General features: G+C 42.1%; 1 long non-coding RNA gene across 2 annotated transcripts; it reads right to left on the minus strand.

Moving 5' to 3' along the window:
* Positions 1 to 142: 142 nt before the first annotated feature.
* Positions 143 to 18,433, minus strand: LOC120641440. 2 transcript variants are annotated; one of them, XR_005662273.1, is made up of 6 exons: positions 18,418 to 18,433; positions 3,391 to 3,526; positions 1,292 to 2,462; positions 1,002 to 1,100; positions 705 to 917; positions 143 to 602 (listed from the first exon to the last, which is right to left on the minus strand). It is a non-coding gene; the product is annotated as an uncharacterized LOC120641440 (long non-coding RNA). The 2 variants fall into 2 exon arrangements; XR_005662272.1 differs by having other exon boundaries at positions 1,292 to 3,526; positions 18,418 to 18,432.
* Positions 18,434 to 23,303: the final 4,870 nt, after the last annotated feature.

Consider the following 23,303-nt stretch of genomic DNA (forward strand, 5'->3'; position numbering starts at 1 on the left):
AAATAGGTGGAAGCATCATTGCTCTGCGCTAGTGAGTTAACCCTCGGTTACTGTGGATGCCTTAATTGTCCACAACTACTCCCTCCATCTAGCAAAGACAGCAATTTTAGGACTTGAGGGAGTAGTCAAACACCTTGCCAAATGACCAAAATACCCCTCTAAAATTGATCTGCACAAGTTCAGATTATAGCTCAGGTTACAAACGGTGTACAGAAATGGAATATAAAATTACAGCCATGAGTCCCTATGCTATACACGTGTCAATACAAAGGAGTGCCACGGTTTGGCCTGGAAAACTCTAGTGCCACACACGTGTCCTCAAGAAAAAAAGTACAGCTTCCCTCAATGCTAATTTGTGGCTGATGTTGAAGCCCGCACAAGTCCAAATTTGAAATGAACCAAGTCCTTTCCCGCCTATTGCCAACCAATCCCCCTCATATAAGTGCAGCACTTTCTCGTACCCCATCAGCCACAACCAATTTTCATATCAGTCATGCCCATTGATCTCAACGTTCTCCCAAATCAACATGGAGAGCTTTTACCTGATCTCAACATTCTTCCAGATCAATATGGAGAGCTCTTACATGATCTCAATGAAGCACCTGCACATGAACAAGAAGATGAAGATGCAATCCCTCATCTCCAGGAACATCAGATTTATGAAGATGAAGCCCCACTTCAAGATCAACACAGTGACCTCTTACCTGATCTCAACGAAGAACCTGCATATGAGGAAGAAGATGAGATCGCTCATCTCCAGGATATTCAACTTCATGAAGATGAAGCCCATCTACAAGGTGAGCCCCTACATGTTCCTCACGACGAACTGCTTGGTATGCATGTCATTGATCTTAATGTTGACGCTTTTGAGGGAAAACAAGAACATCATGAAGCTGATCTTTTTCTCTTCATTGCATCTGGACAGCAATAAGAACAAGCTCAGTTCGAATTACTCCATATTTACAACTAGATTCATACACCAACTAACTATTGTGACTCACCAAGTTTTAGCAATTGGAGTAGAGGAAGTGCATCCACAGCCTGCATGTCTCAACTTTGATGGTCCACATGAATTTGATCTTAACTTTGAACCTTCTGACCTGCAGCAACACATGCATCAAGATCACAGTAAGCTTATGACCACTTAACCATCTCTTTTTTTACATGATATGTACAGCCGCCGTTTTTTTGCACTGATTTTTACTGATTTAACAGATTGTTTGCACTGATTTTCACCCACAATTCTAAAAAATAATAATTACAAATCTGCACCAATTGGTCCGCAACTCACCGTTTTTTTTGTAGGATTGATGGAGGACATGCATGACTATGGTGTGTATGCTGACGCTATGGACATAATCTTTGATGAAGATGAGTTGGATGACTCGGATGTTGATCACCATGCAAATGAAAACAATGCACATCAGTACAGAAATTTAACAGATACTGAACGACAACAAATCTATGAAGCATTGCTTCTCAGAAGTGATCATGGAAGACTAAAAAGGAAAGCTACAATTAATGTAGCACAATTATTCCAGGTGAGCAGGTATAAAGTGCAGCGCATTTGGCAGCGAGCAAAATAATGTCGTGCCCAAGGAATTCCAATTGATGTTAGATCAAGAAAGCCTAAGAGATGTGGCCGGAAAAAGTTGCAAATAGACCTATCTAAGGTTCTTAGTGTTCTGTCGCATAAAAGAAGCACTATTCGATCTCTAGCAAAAGAAATTGGTGTCAAAAAGAGCACTCTGCATAACAGGTTCAAGGAAGGGCTACTACGACGTCACTCTAGCACACTAAAGCCTTTATTGACAGAACAAAACAAAAGAGAGAGGCTCCAATGGTGTCTTGCAATGCTAGATCAGCGGACACTACCACATGAACCAACATTCAGTGCAATGCAAAACATCATCCACATGGACGAGAAGTGGTTCAACACCACATCGAAGTACGTGAAGTATTATATGCTTCTAGGCGAGGACAACCCAAATAGGACAGTGCAAAATAAGAATCATATTGGCAAAGTTATGGTCTTGTCAGCATTAGGAAGACCTATATACGATGGTGCAGGTAATTGCATCTTTGATGGGAAGATAGGACTGTGGCCATTTATTAGAAAGGTACGACATTATCTTGTTTCACTATGATACATTAGTTCATGCTAACACTTTTGATCCTTACTAATCATTTTCATTGACTGTAGGAAAAAGCAAAAAGAAGAAGCCGTAATAGGGGGAGAGGGACAGAAGTCACTAAGGCTATTAATGTAGATCGAAGAACTATGAGATCGTACCTGATTGGCAAAGTTCTAAAAGCAATTGTGCGACGGTGGCCACGAGAACTTAGAGGACAAACCATATACATTCAGCAAGACAACGCCCCTTCACATGTGCCAGGAGATGATGAAGAATTTGCTATGGCTGTAGCACAAATAGGGCTGGACATACGACTCATCAACCAACCTGCAAATTCTCCAGATTTGAATGTGCTAGACTTAGGATTCTTTGCTTCTCTTCAGTCCTTAAACTATGAAAAGATCTCTAGGAACTTGGATGACTTGATTCAGAATGTCAAAACTGAGTTTTATAAATATGATCCAGATACTTTGAATAGGGTGTTCCTAACACTACAAGGGTGTATGATTGAGGTCATGAAAGATAGAGGAGGAAACAGATATGAAATTCCTCACATGGACAAAGACAAGCTGGAGGCGGTAGGCATGCTTCCTACAAGCCTTTGTGTTGACCGACAGCTATATGAGGATGTGGTCGCATCCTTGGGACACTAATCATGCACATGACGACATGTAAATTCGTAAGTGTATTTTGGCGCTGTAATATAAAGTCATGACTATGGTTGTCATAATATAAAGTCATGACTATTTGGTCACATTCTTGATACTATAAGTGTATTCCGGTGATGTAATATAAAGTCATGACTATGGTGGTCCTAATATAAAGTCATGACTATGTGGTCACATCCTGGATACTGTAAGTGTATTTTGGTGCTGTAATATAAAGTCATGACCATTTTGGTGCTTGTTAGATATATACTGATCGCTGTACACATAGCAGCAACATCACGCAGCAGCAGCATTCATACAGAATTAAATTGGGCATGACATTTATAAGAACAACAAATTCGATAGCTAGCATAATTCTTATGACATCCCATACCTAAATTACAGTTCAATATCACAAGTACTAGTAACCTGTGCAGCAGTGTATCATTTCCCACACCGAATTAATAACAAAACATTGTGACAGCTAACCTAAATCTTATATAGGATTTCATGATCTTAGAACAGAAGCATTTATCATAATCATTCCAGGACACACATAATATTATGCATGCTGATGAAAACCTAATGACAGATGGGATCCGTGTTACCAAGCACATCATTCAAATGTGCAGCCACCAGAGGTCCGAGAAGCATATCCTCATTTGGCGTCCCACCATCGGCCACCGGAGGCCCCTCCACGTACAGATCCGCCTTGTTCACAATCTTGGCACCTTCGGTGGCCACCTGTAGGATTAAGAACACCGACTAGAGGGGGTGAATAGGCGGTTTAAAATCTAAAGCCAACAACACTAGAGAAATTTAATTAGTAACAAAGGAAAGCCCTATGTCATGCTATAACTATCTCTAGAAGGGTTTGCAACCTAGGGTGATAAGATACAAATCAAGCTCTAGTAAAGTAAATTGCTCAAATTAAAAGTAAGAATTAAAGTGAGCAAGAGAAGTAATCAAGCTTGACACAAGAATTTATCCCGTGGTGTCGATGACTTGCCGGTCACCCCTAATCCACGTTTAGGTGGATTCCAAGAATCAACCGCTCCTCTATCAAGAACCTCTTGATCTTGAGCCGGCTTGAATCAAGAAACCGCTCCACACCTCGATTCCGAGTTGCTCTTCACCACTCCGGTGAGGTGAGCACAAAACCTCTCACAACCGAAATCGGGGCTCCTCAACAATCTCCTTGGAGGAGCTCCACGAAATCCTCTTCTCCAAGCCGTCTAGGGAGCGGCAACTTCCAAGAGTAACAAGTCGATGACGCTTGCTTGAAGTTTCCCTAGTGCCACAAAGCTCAAACTCTTGATGCAATGCACTAGAAAGCTCTCACACCCTCAAGAATGCAATCTCTAAGCAAGTGTGTGTGAGGGAGGGATGCCTTAGCTCTAAGATGTCAAGTATGCAGTCCAAAAGGCCAAGAGAGGCACCCAAAGGCCGGGAATGGGTATATATAGACATCCCTCCAAAAACTAGCCGTTACACTCTTTTCTGCGAAGTCGCGGACCGTCCGCGTTTCAAAAACCAGACTGTCCGCCGTTATAAACCAGTGAGTCAGAGTGCATTTAATGCGTGTCAGAACTAGCCATTAAACCCCGGCGGACCGTCCGCGCCCCAGGGGCGGACCGTCCGCAGTTAAGAGAACTGACTCACCAGAGACAAACAAGCTCCCTGGTACAAAATTGAATTAGCCTGCGGACCGTCCGCGCCCCAAGGGCGGACCGTCCGCAGTTTACTTTTCAGCCCAAACTAGAGAAACAACCTCTTTGGTACAAAACTGAGATTAGCCGGCGGACCGTCCGCGCCCCATTGGCGGACTGTCCGCCGTTCAACTTTGAAACCCACCAGAGAGACACCCTCTCTGGTACAATTTTTGAAGTAAAGTGGCGGACCGTCCGCCCACCTGGGCCGGTGTAACACCCTAATTTAAATTCCAGCATTTATTAATAAATTTAATTGGCTTTATTTAAATTTCTATGGTTTATTGTGTTTAGTATGACATTTAATTCAAGTTTGTTCCTTAAGTAATTAAAATTTTATCATAGGTTTAATTGTTGCATTCATGCTGGTGCATTAATTTATTTGTTTGAGTGCTAGTTGTGAATTCAAATTTGAATTTGAATTCACCTAGTTGTGTGATAGTTTGGATTAGAAATAGAAAAGGAGAAATAGAAAGAAAAACCCAAAACAAAACTCAAACCCAAACCCATAGCAACCCAAAACCCACACCAGCCCAGCCCGCAAACCCTTTTCCCTTTCCCTGCGGCCCACCTCAGCCCAGGCAGCCCAGCTAACGGCCCAACCTTTCTCCTCTTTCCCCTCTCCTCGCGCCAGCCCAGTCCGAGGCCTGTTCCGCTCAGGCCAGCGACCAGCGCCGTGCCCCCCGTGCGCGCCCCTCCCACCGGGCCCACACGCCAGTGTCGCCACCAGCCCAGCAAGCCATCGCTCCCCCGAGCTAGCGCGCCCGCCCCGTCTGCCTGCCGCCTGGGCCAAGCATCGCACCGGCTCCGCCTCGGGCCCAGCAACGACCCGGAGGCCACCATCTCCAACCCCGGTCCACGGCCGTGCCGAATCTCCCCCCCCCCCCCCCCCCCCGCGACCGCCGCGTCGAGCTCCGCCGCCGGTCCGCCCCGATTTCTGCCCTGCGCCACCTCCTCGTCCGATTCCAAGCTCGGTAAGCGCCTCCTCAGCCTCCTGGTCCTTTTGCGCAAGATAACGTAGCCGTGGCGCATCCCCGCCCGCACAACGCCGCTCGCCGGCGAGCTAGCGCCGCCTCGCTCCGCCACAAGCCCGTCCGAACCCCCGAGCAGCCCCCCCCCTCGCCACCAGTGCCTTGCGCATACCGCGGGCAGGCTCCCCGACCCAAGCCCGGGTCGGATTGACCCCCGGAGCGCCGGGTGGGTGAACTCCGGCGACTCTGCGGCCGCGCGCCGCCGCGCTCCGTGAGTTCCGCCGCCACCGTCGCCCGCAAACAACCCTGGCCATCCGATCCATTTTGGACGCCCTTGATTAGATTGCACCCATGGCAGATCTGAGCCCCCGGATGGTGATCCAGCGGTTGAGATCCAACCGTACCGGTTTGGCCTGTACAATTTGCTAAAGAGACCCTCCGTTTTTCTAGAATCAACCCGCTGTCCAGCCCTTTTCAAAAATAATTCTAGTTAGGTCCTGATTTTAACACTTAGACCCCTGAGCTTTTTAAATATAGCACCCGCCATCCAGCACCTGTCCTTTTGCAAGTTAGACCCCGGAGTTGTTGGTTAATTACGTTTAGACCCTCGATTTTTGCAGAAAACCCCCTGGAACATTAGTTTTCTTGCAGTTTAGTCCCTGAACCTTGTTTTTAGCCTAGAAAATGCGTTTTAGCTCCGATTTAGGCGTTCTTTATGTCCACGCGATCGTTGTAACGCGTAGAATAGTTTTAGACTAGATTAGTGTGCTATTTTTATGTATTGATGTATTGTTTCTTAGTTTTTGTTAGTGTTTGCTTGTATGCTTATTATTGTGCATTGTTTTGGCCATGTGTTCGTGAGTAGACGTCGAGCTACCGGAGGAGCCCCAGTACCAGTACCCGGAGCAGCCGTCTTCCGAGTACTTTGAGTAGCAGCAGGAGCAGTACGAGGAAGGCAAGTATAACATGAACAACCTATCACTTTTAATATAATTTCATACTGCATTTTAATACTGTATGCCTATAAGGACTTTCCTAGCCACCTTATATCCTTTATATATACCTTTGGGTTGCATTTTGGTTAGTTGTGCTAGGTGCCGCGCTATAACACACTCTGGTCCTTTTTAATTAAATTTGATTAATGGTTTACTTGAACTTAATTCTGAGAGTGGCCCTCTGTGCTTCGTGCTTGAGTGGCTCACGTCTCGTTAAAATATGGTTTTTGTAGAAATATGGTTTAGGGGGCCAGCATGGTGCTTAGTGCTTGGTTGGCCACTCTCCATAAGGACCGGTTCATAGAGCGACAACCTGGGACAACAGCGCTACCACAAGGCTAGAATGGGATAGACTTGGCGTAATAATTAGATCTTTTTGGTTTGGAGTAACTTACCTGCGGGGCAGGGGCGGTAAGCTTCTATGGCCCTCGTGCTGAGTGGCCTCGTCTGTGCTTGGTCTGCATACCTGTGTCTTGATGCCCACTAGACCTGCTCCATAGTCGCCGATCCACCCTCGCGGTTACTCCTTACTAACGGGATTCTTTGTAAAGGCCTCGTAGTGAGTCGCTAGTCATCTCACCTAAGGAAGTGTGATGAACAACTGGCGTAGCTCACGACTTGTGGGTAAAGATGTGCAACCTCTGCAGAGTGTAAAACTGGTATACTAGCCGTGGTCACGGTTATGAGCGGCCCAGATCCTCCTTTTGATTAGTGGAGTTATCTCCTTCCGACGAGGGAGGTGCTTCTCGGGGTTACCTTGGTGGTTTTGGTATGGTTGTCAGTAATTACATAATTAATTCTGATTAATTACTATATAACTGGGTTAATGGTAATTCATCAACTTGTAGTACATAGCTTTAATAAAATTTTGCCAACACTTAAAAGCTAATGCAGTTGAGTCAGCCAACCTTAGGACCTCATAGTTTGTGTTATACTTGTTGAGTACAAGTTGTGTACTCACCCTTGCCTCTTCTCTACTTTTTCCTCTTGGATACGCTACTGCTGCTCAGTTCCTGCCGACGCGAGGGAGTTTGCTCAGCGCTACCAGGACTACGAGGACTTCTAGGCGTTCGTCTCCCAGTCGACGTCCCTGTGGCGCCCTGCTTCAGCTTCGGAGAGTCTTTATCGTATTTTATACTTCGCTTCCGCTGTATCAGACATTTTGTCATTAATGTAATAAATAACATTCGTATTCGCTTTATTATATCTTTTTACGTGATATGTGCTATGATATACTGTTCATTCTGTTGTATATACGTGTGACTTGATCCTGGCACGTATATGATTGCTCGGTTTATGTTCTTTTATAAACCGGGTGTTACAGCCGGACCGTCCTCGAGCCCACCAGAGACTTTGCAAACTCTCTGGAACGGGTGCGGACTGTCCGCCGTTACTCAGTCAGCTCTCAAACTTAGTCTTTTTCAAATCTTTTCAAAACGCCGTTAGCCTTCATGCATGTAACTAGATATTTTGAGCAAAATGGCACTAAAGACCCGTCAAGCATGAGTACGCAACCCCTCTTGATAGTACGGCTATCTATCCAACAAATCCGGTCACTTTTCATCCACTAAACGGCTTGTGACTGGTAAAATACAAAAGCCCTATTTTACCTTTGCCTTGAGCCCGAGCTTTGCTCATCATCTCCAAAACTCCATACGTTCACAAACAAATCTCTTTCATTCGTGGATCAACCTATACTCATTATCTCAAATGAAATCGTTAATCTACAAACCATTGTCATTAATTACCAAAACTCGAATTAGAGGCCTAGATGCTTTCAATCTCCCCTTTTTTGGTAATTGATGACAACACTTAATTTTGGAGTGATAAAAGTGTTCAAGTCAACTTTACACACTAGGCATAAGGTGGACTTGGAATTGAAATTTGGAAGAACTTACTCATTTTCTTAAAAATTTCAGAATATGGTTTGAATAAATTCACCAAGTTCGATGAGTAGAGAGAACTCCACCTTGATATGTGCATATAAATTTTCATGAATACCAAGTACATATATATATATTTAAAACTTTTGACGGAGTTTTCCCAACAAGTGGAAGTCGAGGCATACAAGATACAAGATATATATGATATGAAATTTAGCTTGGTTAGCACAACCTCACAACCACAAGATGAACATAAATAGATAAGAGTAGCACAAACCAACATAGTTCATCACACATTACAAACCAAATGTTCAAATCCAAACACAAGTCTCAAACCAAGTTCATGCAAGACACAAATCAAAGACATGTAACGCAATAGTTCAACACAAATAAATATGAGTGGCAAGCGGAAGCCGAAAGCGAATGATCTCCATGAGCTCCCCCTAGATCCAAGCACTCCAAAGCTCCTTCTCCCCCTTTGGCATCAATTGCCAAGAAAGTCAATCCATCGGCGGTGGAGGAGGTGGCGGTGGGTAGAATGGCTGGTGCGGGTAGAACTCTGGAGGCGGCACTGGAGCCAGAAATACTGAGTAGAAGTGGTCAGAAAATCCGGTGAAGGCTGTGCTGAAGGTATCAAAGCGCTGCTCTAGCTGCTCCTGTCTCTGCTCAAGCTGCTCAAACTGCTCAGAAGAGGGCAAATCCTCAAATTGTGAGTCAAGAGCTGCTATGTCTGAGTGTAAGCTCTCCTGAACCCCCTGCATTCGAGCCATCATGGGCTTGAACAACTACTGTTGCATGTTCTAGAAGTTGAGGTTCATCTGATTCTGCATCTGACTAGCCAACCCCGCAATCTGAGAGGACATGCTCTCCTGCATGGATGCAAAGTACGGGTCAAAGTAGCCAGCTGGAGGAGCCCACTGCTGCTGTACTGGAGGATGCGGTGGTGGCATGGCATGCTGAGCTGCAACTGCTCCCATGTGAGCATCATCATCACTGTCATCTTGGCCCTGTGCTTCAGCATCCATATCATCTCCAGGGAAAGGAGTTAGAGGCCTCAAAAGAAAAGCATTGTCATTCTTGAATGGCCTGAAAGGTGTGTGCTTGCTTTCACATAACCCTCTGAAGCTAGACTTAACCTTGATGATGGACATAATGTATGGAGCAAAATATAAGTTCGTCTCCATGTTAAGCCTCAAATCTGCAAGCTGATCCATGATAAGAGCAATGATATTTATTCTATTTCCATTCATGATATGAGATATCACATTCCAATAGTACCCTCTAATCTTATCCTTGTTGCCACTCTTAGGCATGAATGTGACTCTAACAATCTTATTGATCACTGCAGGATGATGCCTCAGACCCTGAGTGCCCCCAAAGCTTCTAGCAATTCCAAGATGTGCAGGCTCATAGAACATGTGGTAGTCATTCTCATCTATAGGGTTTTCTAACACAACATTCACACTTTGCTCACTAGTGATGAAATTATAATCCAACTGATTTGCCTCAGCAAACTGTGCAAATGTAGCATAATAGGTTCTTTTGCCAGTTGTCCACCTAAATGTTTCCTCAACCATGTTGATCTCTAGAGTGGCATAGAACTGACGTATCACAGTTTCATTCCAATCACACCTATGCTATAGAAAATTTGCTAATCCCATTTGCTGAAATCTATCTACTAGATCAGTCATGACTTATTGTTGTCTCATATAGCCTAGATCAATGGTCTGATGTTTGAAAACATTTTTCTTAACTAGATGACCAAAGTAAGCATCTTTTTGTACCTCAGTTTTGAAGAAGAGAATGTTGGTGTCACGAGGCAAGCTGAACTGATTCACTGCTCTTGCATTGGCATAGCTCTCTGCAGTCCACTGTCGGCTAGGAAGATCTAGCCCCATCAAATCTGTAACATCATCCTCAACTCCCTTAGTCTCTTCCTCTGAAGATTCATCACCAACATCTCCCACTGAAGATGCAGCAGCCATCTCACTGAGATTTGGAGCATAGTCCACATCATCAGAGTCATCACTGTCTCTTTGTCTTTTGGAAGTCATAACCTTCTTGATTTTGGAAGCAGTGGCCTTGATTATCTTCCGGGGTGGCCTGAGATCAAGATTTAACCATAAGAACAATTACTCAAGCAATAGAAACAATCCATAATGATATAAGTTAATTCAGCAGCCATCTGGAAAATCTGACACTTGCGGACCGTCCGCTCTTCTGAACGCGGACCGTCCGCGGTTCATTAACCACCACAGCGGACCGTCCGCGTCCAACAGGCGGACTGTCCGCGACCCATCTGTTCTGCGCAGGAACACAAAATCGCCCCAACTTTGATTCACTCATATTTTGAGTTTCAATTCAAATCCACCAACCAAATTTTAACCATAGCATCTCCTCATCACTAGGAACAAGATCCCCCAAGTATTTTCAAGAAACCATGGTCCAAAAACAGATCGGAGCATCTAACCCTAACTCTTTCCAATAAACAAATCCAAGAACAAGAGTTAGGGATTTGTCAAAATACCGAGAGGACATGATGCACAATCTTGAGAAGAGCCCGGGGATGTTCTCGGACTGTCCGGGAACCACGCCAAAAAGCCTTGACCTTGTCGTCTCCCCCACGTGCTTGAGAGAGAAAGAGAGAGAGCTTTTTGACTATGTGTGCGGTTTGGTGGGGGAGAGTGAGAGGGACATCCATTATAAATCAAAGTCTGGCCGACCCCACCATTCTGTCCAGTCGCGGACCGTCCGCGGTAACCTGGCGAACCGTCCACCTTTGAATTTTAACACTGACACCCAACTGAAACTGCCTCTGGCAAATACTGTCTGACACAGGCGGACCGTCCGCGGTCCTTTGGCGGACCGTCCGCTATGTATTTTTGTAGTTGACAATTTCTTTGCAGAGCCTCTGGGGAACAAGTCTCATGAACGGCGGACTGTCCGCCCCTTACCCGCGGACTGTCTGCAGTACCAGATTTCAGACAGTCCATAATTTTGCCAACTTTCTCAACTCCAACTCTAATTTGGGATCATTGCTCATATAAAAATCAAAAAATCTCAAATCTTGCAAGAAAACCTTCAAAAGACTCATATGAGCAAGTTTCAACAAGAATTCAAAAAATAATCGAATAAAATCATGAAAACTCATAATTGGCTCAAAAATACCTCAAAAATTCAGAAAAATGAAACAAAGAGTGCATGAAAGAACCATATGCCACATGTGCTAGCTTTCAAGCCACATTTGAGAAGTCAATGATATTTAACTCATTTCTTAACTTGCAAAATCGAGATTCATCCAAAGGCTTGGTAAATATATCGGCTAATTGATCATCCGTGCCAATACCATCAATCTTGATATCACCCTTGTTCACATGATCTCTAAGAAAATGATGGCGGATATCAATATGCATGGTTCTTGAATGTTGAACCAGATTAGAAGCAATCTTCACGGCACTTTCATTATCACACAACAAGAGAATTTCATCAAATTTCACACCATAATCGAGAAGAGTTTGCTTCATCCATAACAATTGTGCACAATAAATTCCGGCCGAGATATATTCCGCTTCGGCGGTTGAAAGAGCCACGGAATTTTGCTTCTTTGATGACCAAGATACAAGAGATCTTCCAAGAAATTGACAACCACCGGAAGTACTTTTCCTATCAACCTTGCAACCCGCATAATCCGAATCCGAGAATCCAACCAAATCAAAATGAGCACCCTTGGGATACCATAAACCAATATTAGGAGAATATTTCAAGTATCTCAAGATCCTTTTGACGGCGGTCAAATGACATTCTCTAGGTGCGGCTTGAAATCGTGCACACATGCAAACACTAAACATGATGTCGGGCCTAGATGCGGTCAAATAAAGCAAACTACCAATCATAGAACGGTAAAGCTTTTGGTCAACCAGATTACCTCCCTCATCTAGGTCGAGATACCCATTGGTGGCCATAGGAGTCTTGATTGGTTTTGCATCTTCCATACCAAATTTCTTCAAGATATCCTTCACACATTTTGATTGACACACAATGGTGCCTTCCTTGAGTTGCTTGATTTGAAGTCCAAGAAAGAAACTCAATTCACCAATCATGGACATCTAAAATTCTCTAGACATCATTTCACCAAATTCCTCACAAAAACTTGGGTTAGTTGAACCAAAGATAATATCATCAACATAAATTTGACAAACAAATAAATCCTTACCAATTGCTTTAGTGAACAAAGTAGTGTCAACCTTACCAATTTTGAAGCCCTTAGAGATGAGAAAGTCCCTCAATCTTTCATACCAAGCTCGTGGAGCTTGCTTAAGACCATAAAGAGCTTTAGAGAGCTTGTATACATGATTTGGCTTCTTGGGATCTTCAAAACCGGGAGGTTGCTCAACAAAAACAAGTTCACTAATCTTGCCATTCAAGAAAGTACTTTTCACATCCATTTGAAAAAGTTTTATGTTGTGAGAGCAAGCATAAGATAATAAAATTGTAATAGCTTCTAATCTAGCAACGGGAACGAAAGTTTCACCGAAATCCAAACCTTCGACTTGAGTGAAGCCTTAAGCTACCAATCTTGCCTTGTTTCTCACAACCACTCCATCTTTATTTTGCTTGTTTCTAAAGACCCATTTAGTGCCAATAACATTATAATTCTTGGGCCTCTCAACTAAATCCCAAACTTGATTCCGGGTGAAATTATTTAATTCTTCATGCATAGCATTCACCCAATCCGGATCTCTCAATGCTTCATCTATACGGTTAGGTTCAAGAAAAGATAAAAAAGAATAATGTTCACAAAATGAAGCAATGCGAGATCGAGTTTGGACACCCTTACTAATATCACCCATGATTTGATCCATCGGAAGATCCTTTGCAAGAACATGATGAATTCTTTGAGGAACAATGGGTTCTTGAGTTGATGAAGAAGGTACACTAGATGAACCAACTTGATCTTGCACTTGAGAATCATTATTACTTGAATCTTGTACAATTGGTTGTGCTTGATCATTTGAGATAGAAGCTGAAGGATTAACTCTAATAGAGATAGAAGGATCATCTTCATCTTCATCTTCTTCTCTTGGTCTAACATCACCAATTGACATGTTTTTCATTATATTTCTCAAACCATCACTTCTCACATCATCAAGATTTTCTTGTTCATTGTGAGACCCATTGGTTTCATCAAACTCAACATCATATGCTTCTTCAACAATGCCATGTATTTTGTTGTAGACCCGATAAGCCTTGCTACTAGATGAATATCCAAGAAGAAAACCCTCATCACATTTGCTTTGAAACTTTGATAACCGAGTTCCCTTCTTGAGAATATAATATTTGCAACCAAACACTCTAAAATATGATATATTTGGCTTCCTTCCAATGAGCAACTCATATGGGGTCTTGTTATGAAATCTATGGCAATACAATCTATTAGTGGCATGACAAGCCGTATTGATTGCTTCGGCCCAAAAGCTATCCGAAACATTGTATTCGGAGAGCATTGATCTTGCCATATCAATTAAGGTTCTATTTTTCCTCTCAATAAGACCATTTTATTCCGGAGTGTACTTGGTTGAGAATTCATGCTTGATTCCTTTCTCATCACACCATTCCTCAACTCTTGTGTTTCTAAACTCACTTTCATTGTCACTCCTCACTTTCTTCACCTTGAGCTCAAATTCATTTTCGGCCCTTGTAAAGAATTTCTTGAATGTGTCATATGTATCGGCCTTGTCATGAAAAAAGAAAACCCATGTATATCTTGAGTAATCATCCACTACCACAAGACAATAGCAATTCCCACCGATACTTCTATATGTTGTAGGATCAAATAAATCCATATGCAATAATTCCAATGGTCTCTCGGTTGACATGACACTCTTAGTGGGATGAGAATTTGCAACTTGCTTTTCCGGCTTGACATGCACTACATAACTTATCTTTTTCAAACTTCATATTCTTCAACCCAACTACCAAGTCATGCTTCAAAAGTCGGTTGAGTTGCTTCATGCCAACATGACCAAGCCTTCTATGCCATAACCAACTCAAGGATGATTGAGTGAATAAGCAAGTGGACAAATTTGCCTCTTTAGTAGCAAAATCCACAAGATATACATCCTCATGTCTAAATCCCGTAAAGATGTGATCTTTTCCATCCAAGCTAGTCACTACAACATCATCTTTAGTGAAACTACACTTATATCCAAAATCACAAAGTTGAGTGACCGATAAGAGATTAAACTTGAGAGAATCAACCAACAAAACTTTTGAAAAAAAATGATCGCTTGAGATAGGAATTGTACCAACTCCTTTGACTTTGCCCCGGCTATTGTCACCAAAGATGATGTCACTATAGCCACCCACATTCTCATCTAGAGAGGAAAACATTATTGTATCTCCGGTCATGTGTTGAGTGCATCCACTATCAAGCACCCAATGTCTTCCTCCGGATTTGTAATTCACCTACAAAGAGGAAGTAACTCTTTTAGGTACCCAAACTTTCTTGGGTCCTTGAACGTTAGTGACCACGTTAGTGACCAAGACTTTTGGCACCCAAATGACATTCTTTTTAGCACCATTTATAGGTATCCCAACAAATTTTGTACTAACATTGCCATTTGAATTTTTCATAAGCATGTAACTTGAATCAAAGGATATGACTTTCTTGTTGGTGCAATTCTTCTCAACATGACCAACCTTCTTGCATTTTTCACAATATGGCTTGCCACTACTCTTCACAAAAGTAGTTTTGGTTTGCACAAAAGCCTTCTTCACTTTCTTAGGAATATATCCAAACCCTTGCTTGTTCAAAGTGAACTTTTGGCTTGCCCAACAATGATTAAACTTTGCTCTACTATCATAGCACTTTCTCAAATCATTAGTCAAGCAAGTAATCTCTTTCTTTAACAAATCATTTTCCATAATGAGAGATTCATTGCAATATGGGTTATCAATTTTGGTGCAAAACGAACTAGTAGAGCTAGAGCCACAAGATTTATCATTAATTAAATCACAATTAACACCAATGCTCAATGTTGCTTTTCTTTCATGATTAAGCAAGGCATTGTGAGCTTCCTCAAGCTTCTCATGAGTTTCTTTGAGACTCTCATGAGAAGTCTTTAGCTCCTCATAGGAATCTTGAAGAGAAGTAAACTTCAACCTCAAGTCCTTTAACTTAGCCTTTTCCTTTGTCATGAATTCATCGGCATCATTTAGCATTTCAACAAGATCATCATATGAAAGTTTATCAAGTTCACCATCTTGTTGTACCTTTGTACCACCCTTGGCCATAAGACAATGTGGTGTAGAGAAGAGTGATGGAGCCTCCTTGATGGCGATCCCGGCAACTCCCTTGGATGTCTTGTCATCATCATCATCATCATCGGAGCTTGCATCGGAATCTCATTCAACAAAATAAGCTTGGCCATTCTTCTTCTTCTTTATGAACTTCTTCTTCTTCTTTTCATCATTTTTCTTGTCCTTTTTCTTGTTTGGACAATTGACAATGATATGACCTACTTTACCACAATTGAAGCAAGTCTTGTCCACAAAAGGATTTTTTCTTGATGATTGACCTCTCTTGCCAAAGTTCTTCTTGCTCATCATTCTATTGAATCTCTTGACAAAGAGAGCCATCTCCTCATCTGATTCTTCTTCTTGGCATCCACTTTCTTCTTCATTTTTGCTATCTTGAGCTTTGAATGCCACACTTTTCTTTTTCATATCAATTTCTCCCCCATGAGCTTTATCTTGAGATTTCTTGAATATGTCATGGGAGAGGATTTCTCCCAATATTTGTGTAGGAGTTGCGGTCTTCACATTTGACCTTACAAGTAAGGTCACAATTGTGTCATATCTTTCCGGAAGACATCTAAGAAATTTGGGGTTGAAATCCCCATCCGGTACCTCAAATCCAAGTCCCTTGAGGTCATTCACAATGTCATTTAGCCGGTTGAACATCTCGGCTATACTCTCATCCTTCTTCATGGTAAATTCACTAAAATTCCCTTTAAGCAAATATAATTTGGCCTCCTTCACAGTTGATGTACCCTCATGAATTTCCATGAGCTTCTTCCATATGTCATTTGCATTTGTGAGGCTCTTGACTCTATTGAATTCATTTACATCAAGAGCACTAAAGAGCACATTAACCCCTTGATCATTTAGTGTCTCATTTTCCTCATCTAAGGGTGTCAAACTCTTTGGGTCTAAAATGACATATCCATCACTTACTACTCTCCATAGCTTTCTACTCATGGCTTTGAGATGAGCCGACATCCTAGTCTTCCAATAATCATAATTGTTCCCATCAAAGAACGGTGGCTTCCCAACATGAATCCCATGATCACTAGTCATTGTTCTACTCCGAGATGGTTAAATCCGCAATTAATTAAGTACTTAGCTCTGGTACCACTTGTAAGATCAAGAACACCGACTAGAGGGGGGGTGAATAGGCGGTTTAAAATCTAAAGCCAACAACACTAGAGAAATTTAATTAGTAACAAAGGAAAGCCCTATGTCATGCTATAACTATCTCTAGAAGGGTTTGCAACCTAGGGTGATAAGATACAAATCAAGCTCTAGTAAAGTAAATTGCTCAAAGTAAAAGCAAGAATTAAAGTGAGCAAGAGAAGTAACCAAGCTTGACACAAGAATTTATCCCATGGTGTCGATGACTTGCCGATCACCCCTAATCCACGTTGAGGTGGATTCCAAGAATCAACCGCTCCTCTATCAAGAACCTCTTGATATTGAGCCGGCTTGAATCAAGGAACCGCTCCACACCTCGATTCCACTAGAGTTGCTCTTCACCACTCCGGTGAGGTGAGCACAAGACCTCTCACAACCGAAATCGGGGCTCCTCAATAATCTCCTTGGAGGAGCTCCACGAAATCCTCTTCTCCAAGCCGTCTAGGGAGCGGCAACTCCCAAGAGTAACAAGTCGATGATGCTTGCTTGAAGTTTCCCTAGTGCCACTAAGCTCAAACTCTTGATGCAATACACTAAGAAGCTCTCACACCCTCAAGAATGCAATCTCTAAGCAAGTGTGTGTGAGAGAGGGATGCCTTAGCTCTAAGATGTCAAGTATGCAGTCCAAAAGGCCAAGAGAGGCACCCAAAGGCCGGGCAATGGGTATATATAGACATCCCTCCAAAAACTAACCGTTACACTCTTTTCTGCGAAGTCGCGGACCGTCCGCGTTTCAAAAACCGGACTGTCTGCCGTTATAAACCAGTGAGTCAGAGTGCATTTAATACGTGTCAGAACTAGCCATTAAACCCCGGCGGACCGTCCACGCCCCAGGGGCGGACCGTCCGCAGTTAAGAGAACTGACTCACCAGAGACAAACAAGCTCCCTGGTACAAAATTGAATTAGCCTGCGGACCGTCCGCGCCCCAAGGGTGGACCGTCCGCAGTTTACTTTTCAGCCCAAACCAGAGAAACAACCTCTTTGGTACAAAACTGAAATTAGCCGGCGGACCGTCCGCGCCCCATTGGCGGACTGTCCGCCGTTCAACTTTGAAGCCCACCAGAGAGACACCATCTCTGGTACAATTTTTGAAGTAAAGTGGCGGATCGTCCGCCCACCTGGGCCGGACCGTCCTCGAGCCCACCAAAGACTTTGCAAGCTCTCTGGAATGGGTGCGGACTGTCCGTCCCTCAGGTGTGGACTGTCCGCCGTTACTCAGTCAGCCCTCAAATTTAGTCTTTTCAAATCTTTTCAAAACGCCGTTAGCCCTCATGCATGCAACTAGACATTTTGAGCAAAATGGCACTAAAGACCCGTCAAGCATGAGTACACAACCCCTCTTGATAGTACGGCTATCTATCCAACAAATCCGGTCACTTTTCATCCACTAAACGCCTTGTGACCGGTAAAATACAAAAGCCCTATTTTACCTTTGCCTTGAGCCCGAGCTTTGCTCATCATATCCAAAACTACAAACGTTCACAACCAAATCTCTTTCATTCGTGGATCAACCTATACTCATTATCTCAAATGAAATCGTTAATCCACAAACCGTTGTCATTAATTACCAAAACTCGAATTAGGGGCCTAGATGCTTTCACCACCCCTACGCCGCATGATGGAACGAGGCCGGGAGTTGTAAGAGGAAGACAGCAGAGGAACGTTGAAATTAGATCTGCAGAGATGGGCTCGATCTGCAGAGATGGGCTCACATCATCATTTGGCGCCACAACCAACCATCGATGGGGCCGCTCCGGTAGTCACTATCACTATCACTAGCAATTGCCCCATGCCGCGCCGGTTTCAGAACGACCTCTAAGAAGGCGCTCCTCCTCCGCTTGGTTCCTGGCGATGAGCCGTTAGCGGCATGTGCATCGTGCACTGCGCATTGTGAGATTTATCAGTCATCATGTGACAGACTACGGACGCCTTCGGTAAGGATGGATCCGGATGGCTGAACATCCGAATTATTCGTATTCGTATCCACTTAAAACGTAAATATGGATATCCGTATTCGAATTTAATATGGATGTCATATGGATGCATCCGAATTCGATTTTAAGAACTTTTCTCTATCCGATTTCATATTCGTATTCGAAGAATATTCGATCACATCCGTATCCGTAAAGAAAAAGTGACTAGTGAGACAATCTTAAACTTATCTTTATTCTTATTACTTAATGATGTACACTATTTAAATTATTTAGAAAGCTAGATAACTAATAATATATTTATTAAAATTAGTAATGATATAAAAATTAACTTTAACTATTTAATATATTTATTTCATGATTAAAATTATTTAATACGAGTCAAATTAATTAATTATTTAATGATAAAATCTTTTTTATATATCTTAATTATTAAGTATTTAAATATTTATTTATTTTACATTTATAATTAGTATTATATATTTAATATAAAATCTATGCATAGATAATTATATTCTTTTTTTATTAGTTATCTCCTAATCCTTTACTCCCTACTTGTATAATGATTTTGATCTACTATAAAATTATTGACAAAATAAACTGATACTCATGATAGCTCTATATTTCAAATCGAGAAGATATCTGGATTCGTATCCGGATTCGAACTATCCATTTTGTATTCGTATCCGATGAGATCCGCATTCGTATTCGTATTCGGATTAAAATATGGTAAAAGGTGACATCCGGATCCGATTTTATCCGTATCCGATCCGAATCCATCCTTAGCCTTCGGTACAGCTTCACGGAGAGCTTCCAGTAAGGACATCGTTAATGCGCGACCCGTCGCACGGTAGGCGCAACACGCGACCTCATTTTCTTGCCCTATTACCCACGCGTAGTCTTATCTTATCAAATCATTATCCAAGTTTTTAGTATGAGAAGTTTCTAAAAAATATTTTATCTCATCCATACGAGTTTCGTTTTGAATACCGATTGCACTGTTGTGCTCTACATGATTAGATGGTCAAAACAAGATCTCACTTGCATATATTTTGAAGATGTTTTGCACTGATAGCAAGTTGCTATATATTATATACATAAGTTGCCACAAAAATATAAGACTTCATACAAATAAGTTGCCACACATATAAGATATAAGTTGTCATAAAAAATATTTATAAATTGTTATAGAAGAAAGTTGTCACAAAAGTATAATCTGCTATACACATGAGTTGCCGCACATATAACATATAAGTTACTGTAAGCAAAGCTAGCATATACTCATTCACATAAAGTTGACACAAAATAAAAATTGTTATACACGTAAGTTATCACCATAACAAGTCGATACACATAAATTGCTAAAAGAAGAAAGCAACTCATCGCATAAATTGTCGCATGAAAAAAATGCAGGCCACAAGAGCGAATCTGAGTCAAATCAAGGCCACTTACAAATACGAGATGAGTCTCGAATTGGAGGGAGGCTATGGGCCACATGGAGGTTGTATGAAGGCGCTAGGGTGTGACCATGTACCTAAGTTGCCAGTATACACATAGTAGCAACTTATTTTTGAAAGACACAGTAACAACTTATTTTTGAAAAGACATAGTAACAACTTATATATGTATATTGTATCAACTTCTTCAATAATCTTCAAATTTAAATTTACACATAAGTTGCTACTAGTGTAAAATATCGCCAAAACATATACAAGGTGCAATCGGTTATCGAAACAGAGATCGTATGAAGGAGATAAAATATTTTTTAGCTCAAAACCTTTTATGTTTAATAGACTCCGGAGCTAACTATATTAGAGGGGAGAACGTGTGGGTGAGGAATTAGCTAACTGTATTAGAGGGGAGAACGTGCGGGTGAGGAATTCTGTCAGGAGAATGAATATGGGCTTCGATACTTTATTAGGCCATAAGCAGGCCATGCGGGTCGCGCGATGGTTAGATATAGCGACCGGTCGGTTGTTAGATTTTTCCTTCTAGTAAAGATGTGCCAAACGGATTTTTAACCGGCTTTAGATGTGAAATTGTCCATAAAACTCATTTCAGCTTTCATCGGTGGGATTAAGCCATAAAATGTGGCTTCGATCGGTTTCACTTTCACTTTAATGATTTGCCAAACATTTTACAAAATAGTTTTAGCTTCACCGAAGAAGCTGTTTTACTAGAGAAGTTGCTTCACCAGATGTTTTAGAAGAAGCCAAAACTATATCAATAGACCTACGTGCAACCACGTGGGGCTTGGGTGGTCAGCTAACAAGGGTATATTTATCGCCAATGGTGATGCGATGATATCGCCAATGTGAGAGCTCAAGGCCTCTTCCAAGTTAACGACGGCCAATGTGGACTACTCCCTCTGTTCTAAATTATAAGACATTCCAACAATTTTACAGAGTCAAAGTTTTTTATATTTGACCAAATTTATATAATAGAATAATGATATTTATTATATAAACTAAGTACCATTAGATTCTTTATTAGTTATATTTTCATAGTACATCAATTTGATATCATAAATCTTTATATTTCTCTCTATAATATTGGTCAAATTTGAGATTGTTTTGACTCTGCAAGATTCTTAAAATGTCTTATAATTTGAAACAGAGGGATTATATTGCAAATGAGTTTCGGGTCAATTCTATCTATACGCCTCGTATTAACTAATTTTTCTTCTGATTTCTAACGCCCATTTGGAACTTCAACTAACAGGACCTTGTTGGGCTCCAACTTCCGCCCGCCCAATGCAGATGTACAGGGCATGCAGATGCATATTAATTCGGAAAAAAAAAATGAAGACTCATCTTTACAATGATAGTGCACACTCGAAATTAATTTTGAACTGGCATCCCTCCAGATCTTTCAATATCCACCGGACACCGAGGATGAGGGGCGCTACTCTCGCGGCAGCGCGCGTGACTCCAGATTATGTGTTTTGGATTTAAATCAGGTCAACAAATAGATTTATATATATAATTCAGTCAAATTTGTTTCGAAATATTTTTTTGTTTTGGATCAACTTTTATTTGTTGCACGAACAATAACAATTTTTTTAGCAATAAAAAATATTTTAAAACAAAAAATAGTTATTAGATCTTGTGTGATGATTTGACACACGTGACTCTTGCGAGGATGAAGAGCCAACCAGGTGCCTGTCTTTCGACAGTATGGGGCTATGGGCCACATATGCTTGGGCTGAAAATTGAGGTCACGAACGTTGCAGACCGAGTTTTGGGCTTCAAGGTGTGGTCGTATTAGGCTGTTTTCAAACAAGTGTGGGCCCAATTTTCATGAATTGTTCGGCTTGTTTGACTCCCAACTTTTTTCTTTATTCTGAGGCCCAAAATATAATCTTATGTTCAAACCAATTCACAATCTTATGTTTCAAAATAAAATAACAATTTTATATGACATATTTTTCTTATCTTTCTTTTGAAAGGAAAATATTTTTTTTATCTCGGTTCATCAGTGAGAGGAGATTGTATTCGACAGAAGAAATTCATGAGCTCGTCTTGACACCTTCTCTGGCTTTCTGCTACTACAACCTGCAGAATAGAAAGCAGGGAACAACTACACTACTGGTCACAAATCCGGGGGTAAATGAGATTCAAGTGATTCACGAAGTGGAGACCAGAAATTGTTCTCTCATTCAGCCCTGCCCCTGGGCTGGGATGGAGCTCCATTTACAGACCTGGTTCAGAGGCACCGAGGCAGGTAGATCTTTGCAAGATTGAGTGGTTGAAGGTTCTTTAATAATATAGTTAAGGGCATCCGATGCTCCACCCAAGGCTCCAGCAGGCCACTCTACGATCCCAATGGTTATCCTGAAACCCCTGATTATGCAGTGGGCCAAGACCAGTATCATCATGGCCTTGCAGTTCTGCCTCCTGATGGTGGTGAAGTCCGAAGGCCAACGGTCATCAATTTTCTGCTCCTGTGCAAATCATTCTGTGCTCCTGTGCTCTACCCAGTAGTCCCTTGCTTTGGCTTCAGAGAATCTCTGAAAGTTGATCTGGTCAGCCTGCGGCCACACCACGCATATGCGTAAATGATGACCGATCGCCGCAGAAGCTTGCGTGCGTTTTCCAGGTTGCATTGTGCTCTTCACCCAAATGCACAAGTGATGGCCGAGCAACACCAGGTTTGGTAGTTTTGGATCCTTTCTAAGCAAGCACTATTTGCAGCAAGAATCCTTGTACATGTGATTGCCTCTCTCTGTGCTGGGCTGTCGGTTCCCAGCGTCACGTGCTTGTCTGGAGCTGTCATTTTCGCTCGCTGCGTTGTGGGGTGAGCGCATCGAAATCGATCGTGTCGCTCGGGATAGCTTGGACAGGAAACTGATGATGCATCTGTTCCTCGTAAATAATGACTTAACCCGTCTAAACGCACCCTCAAAGACCTCAAAAGATTCGTCTTGCGGTTTCCAAATGAGTTTTGAAATTAGTTTTTTAATTAGTGTTCGAAAAACCCTCCCGACATCTGATCAAACATTGACGTGACTACCAAAAATTTTCACGTTTGGGAACTAAACGCACCCTCAATTCCTCTGC

The sequence above is a fragment of the Panicum virgatum genome, chromosome 7K, assembly GCF_016808335.1.
Source record: "Panicum virgatum strain AP13 chromosome 7K, P.virgatum_v5, whole genome shotgun sequence".
Classification (NCBI taxonomy): Eukaryota; Viridiplantae; Streptophyta; class Magnoliopsida; order Poales; family Poaceae; genus Panicum; species Panicum virgatum.